Raw genomic sequence first — 4,411 nt, forward strand, 5'->3', positions numbered from 1 at the left:
TTAGACACATACACGAACACTTTCCGTATAGAACGATCGGATAATGACGAAAGTTCTCCAGAGAGAGACACGAGACACAGACGGGATGGAGAGTGGGCACGGGCTGAGCACTGCCCTTCACTCATTTTCAGGACGATGGACAAGAGTCAAGAATCAGGGCAAATGTCAGTGTGTGTGTGTGTGTGTGTGTGTGTGTGTGTGTGTGTGTGTGTGTGTAATAAGAGAATCATATCTCAACTTTCCAGATCAAATAGGAAAGAAATGAGAGCGTGTGCTAAAAGCCTGAAAAACATGATGCCTAGGAGCTGGAGCGATAGCACAGCGGGAAGGGCGTTTGCCTTGCACGAGGCCGACCCGGGTTCGATTCCCAGCATCCCATATGGTCCCCCGAGCACCGCCAGGAGTGATTCCTGAATGCATCGCCAGGCATGACCCAAAAAGCAAAAAAACAATAAAAATGAAGCCTAGTATTGGAGGAACTAGGGTGAACATTGGACCCGACCCAGCCAAGGAGGGATCCTTGGTGGGAAGGGAGAACCCCGCAGGTGAGGTGCCCTGAGGACGGTCTGACCCCCCCTAGGGGTCCAAGACCATGTCCAGCCCCGCCATGTCCAGTCCTCCCCTGCTCTGCCCCGCAGTGACTGGCGCCCGGACCCAGCAGCTGGGCGGAAGGCGCCCTGACCTTTCCCAGGAAGTGAGGCCTTTGCTAGGGGCCCCTGTGCAGGGGTGTGGTGAGGCTCTGAGCTTGGGCAGAGGGGGCACGGCCGTGTGGGAAAGTGGCTCGGGCTGCTGCTGTGTCCTGCTCCTCCCGGGTGGCCGGGCCCAGCCCATGCACCCTGCAGCTGCAGGAGGGTTGGCGCCCCCCGGGGCCCCGTGACAGGTGACGTTGCTGTATGGTGAAGCTGTTTGGAGAAACCTGGCTGAGGACGGGGCACTCTGGTCAGCTGGGTTAGCAGGGGCCGGTGCCACAGCCTTCTGCCTCCTCTGCCCAGTGCTGGGGGCAGCGGTGGGATTGCAGGTTTCACCTGCCCCCGTGCCAAGGCTTGTTCCCCCCAGCCAATCTCTTCGGAGCATTTGGCCAGCTGGAAAGAAGCAGTGGGCAAAAGGCAGGGGGCAGGCGGGATCTTGTGTCTCTGAAGCACTTCCTCTTCCCTGGCCCAGACCACCTCCAAGCCCCTGCTGCTGGGAGAGCATGTCGGGAGACCAGGCCCAGAGAACTGCAAGGGCCATACCCATGGGCACCCCTTAAGTACTGTCATCCCGTTGCTCATCAATTTGCTCGAGCGGGCACCAGTAACGTCTCCATTGTGAGACTTGTTGTTACTGTTTTTGGCATATCGAATACACCACGGGTAGCTTGCCAGGCTCTGCCGTGGGGGCGGGATACTCTCAGTAGCTTGCCGGGCTCTCGAGAGAGGTGGAGGAATCAAACACGGGTCAGCCACGTGAGAGGCGAACGCCCTGCCGATGTGTTATCGTTCCAGCCCCCCCCTAAGTAAGAGGCCGAGAAACTGTGGAAACTTCCCCTGGTTTGTATCTGCCCGTTTTTTTGAGATTTACTTTTTTTTTCTTTAATGTAACAAAAAAGTTCATTTATGGCCAGACAGATAGTACATCAGGTAGGGTGCTTGCACGCGCCAATGCAGGTTTTATCCCTGGCACCTCCTGTCGTCTCCCAAACGTCCCAGGACCCAGGGTCAATCCCGGGCACTCCTGCGTGTGGCCCAAAAACAAACAAACAAGTTCATTTATTTTTGTTACCAAGTAGTAGTCTATCATGTGAAAAACATTTCGTATGCGAAAAATTTCTTTGTTCATGGGGTAGTAAACATTGAGGTGATTCCCCATTCGGGAGTGTTGCAAACCAAGCTGCGATGAACATCTATGTACAAGTCTTTGCAGGGATCTGCTTCATTTCAGCTGGTGACTGGCACTGTTAAAACGTACATCGCTCATGGGTATCTGATCCAGGCATTAGGGCATTTTGTATGATGATATTTATTTGGAACATGTAGAGAGGAGCCTCCAGCATGGCTGTAGCTAGGTTCCGGTGGTCTTCGGCTGCCGGGAGCTCTGCTCGGGGTGGGGAGGGAAGCTGGAGCCCATCCCCTCCGAGGGGCCCCAGGGAAGACAGCCAGGCGTGCGGGCAAGAGACTCTCTACAACACTCTCTTCTGAGAGCTTGCTTTTAAGTCTCTCTCTGGATGTTGGCCGTTGATGGGATTACACACACCTGGGTTCCTCTGCCGGTCCCTTCATGCATGAGGCCTGTCTGAATGTGTAGAGAGGAGCCTCCAGTATGGCTGTGACTAGGTTCCGGTGGTCTTCAGCCGCCGGGAGCTCTGCTCGGGGTGGGGAGGGAAGCTGGAGCCCATTCCCTCCGAGGGGCCCCGGGGAAGACAGCCAGGTGTGCGGGCAAGAGACTCTCTGCCCTGTTCGGACAGGCCTCATGCATGAAGGGATGGCAGAGGAACCCAGGTGTGTGTAATCCCATCAACGGCCAACATCCAGAGAGAGACTTAAAAGCAAGCTCCCAGAAGCCTACTTTAGCTAAAGATATCTTTAGCCTACTTCTCCCTCTGGGAGAAACTGGCAATCTTCTGAGAGTTTCCTGCCCACATGGGACAGCCTTGCAAGCTCCCCATGGTGTATTTATATACTAAATCCGGTAACAAGCTGGATCTCATTCCCCTGACCCTGAAGAGCCCCCAGTGCAACATCTTTAAGAGGACTGAGTCGAGATAGACTTCTAAGATCTCAGGGAAAGGACAAAATGAGATGTTACTGAGCCCGCCCGAGAAATCGGTGATTAATGGGATATTGTGATTGTGATTGTGATTGATTTATTTGGATAAAGGACAAGTTAACTCCAAATTTAGTAATTTCTTTTAGAAATATGCCTGTCCCTACAGATATAAAACTGGATATAACATCTTTTCCTTACTGATATTTACCGATTGTAGGATAACATTGGTTTGTCCTTTTTTTAAAAAAAAAAAATTTTTTTTAATGAATCACCGTGAGATACAGTTCAGATTTACAAACTTTCGTGATTACGTTTCAGTCATACAATGATGGAATACCCATCCCTCCACCAGTGCCCATTCTCCACCACCAATGTTCCCAGTATCCCTCCTGCCACCCCCCACCCCCACCCCCGCCTCTGTGGCAAAAATATGCAATGCTTCACGGATTTGCATCTCATCCTTGAGCAGGGGCCTTGCAAATCTTCTCTGTATCCTTCCAATCTTAATATATGTGCTGCCGAAGCAAGCACTGGTCTGTCCTTTCTCCCTTGCCACAGGGAGCTTAGGTTTATTGGGTTACACCCACCACAGTGCTCCCGAGGCACTCCCATTCCTCGGTGTTTATCTGTCACCTCTTCTCTGTGCTCTGCTTCCCCAACCGGTCAATCACCTTTATCCCCAAATCAGACTCTGTTGACTTGTAAGGTGAGATCCTTCTAGGACACTGGATTTGTATTTTCAAGTGCAGTATTGCTTTTCTCGTCTCCTTATGTCCTTTTCATAGTTCCTAAGCCTCAGCTGCCCTTAGTTCCTAGCACTCCAAAGGCAGGGTCCCAACGGAGAACTGGATGAACCCAGAGCAAGCTGTGAGCTACCCTGGCATTGAAATGGGCCAGGCCAGGCGCCATAATACTTAACTCTAAGGTAAGAGCAGTCAGTCGTGGACAAATTGTGTCACGATCCAAAGAGTAATAACTGGATTAGGACCCTGCTAGGGTTAGGAAAGACTGATCTTGCCAGAGACTAAGCTTGCCTGGCAAGCTCCCTGTGGCGTATTCGTTATGCCAAACACAGTAACAATAACAGGTCTCATTCCCCTGGCCCTGTAACAAGCCTCCAATCGTTGGGAAAAATGAGTAAGGAGAGACTGCTAAAATCTCAGGGCTGGTGGGGCTGGAGTGATAGCACGGCGGGTAGCAAGGGCGTTTGCCTTGCACACAGCCAACCCGGGTTCAATTCCCAGCATCCTATATGGTCCCCTGAGCACCACCAGGAGTAATTCCTGAGTGCAGGGCCAGGAGTGACCCCCGTGCATCGCTGGGTGTGACCCAAAAGGCAAAGAAAAACAAAAAACAACAACTCAGGGCTGGGACAAATGGAGACGTTACTGGTGCCCACTCGAGTACATCAATGAGCAATGGGATGATAGTGATACAGTGATACAGTGAATCTTACCTGAGCACCGTAGTCTAGAATCTATAACAAGATGTCCCCAGGAGAGCCACCTACCAGCTTAATGTATCTCTTACTGTATCCCTACAAAATGACTAGACAGAAAACTTAGAAGTAAGTAAATCTAAGATGGTTGTTGGACTAAGGAAAGGAGGAATACACCCCTAGGTGGTATTTCACCCTTGCTGGATGGCATTTCATCTTGCTGGATGA

At 51.6% G+C, this 4,411-nt stretch overlaps 1 non-coding gene across 1 annotated transcript; it reads right to left on the reverse strand.

Annotated features, from left to right (window-relative positions):
* Nucleotides 1-3,169: 3,169 nt before the first annotated feature.
* On the reverse strand, nt 3,170-3,276 carry LOC129398967 (U6 spliceosomal RNA). The gene has a single exon (XR_008626826.1). It is a non-coding gene; the product is annotated as a U6 spliceosomal RNA (small nuclear RNA).
* Between the last annotated feature and the right edge of the window lie 1,135 nt (nt 3,277-4,411).

The sequence above is a fragment of the Sorex araneus genome, chromosome 9, assembly GCF_027595985.1.
Source record: "Sorex araneus isolate mSorAra2 chromosome 9, mSorAra2.pri, whole genome shotgun sequence".
Classification (NCBI taxonomy): domain Eukaryota; kingdom Metazoa; phylum Chordata; class Mammalia; order Eulipotyphla; family Soricidae; genus Sorex; species Sorex araneus.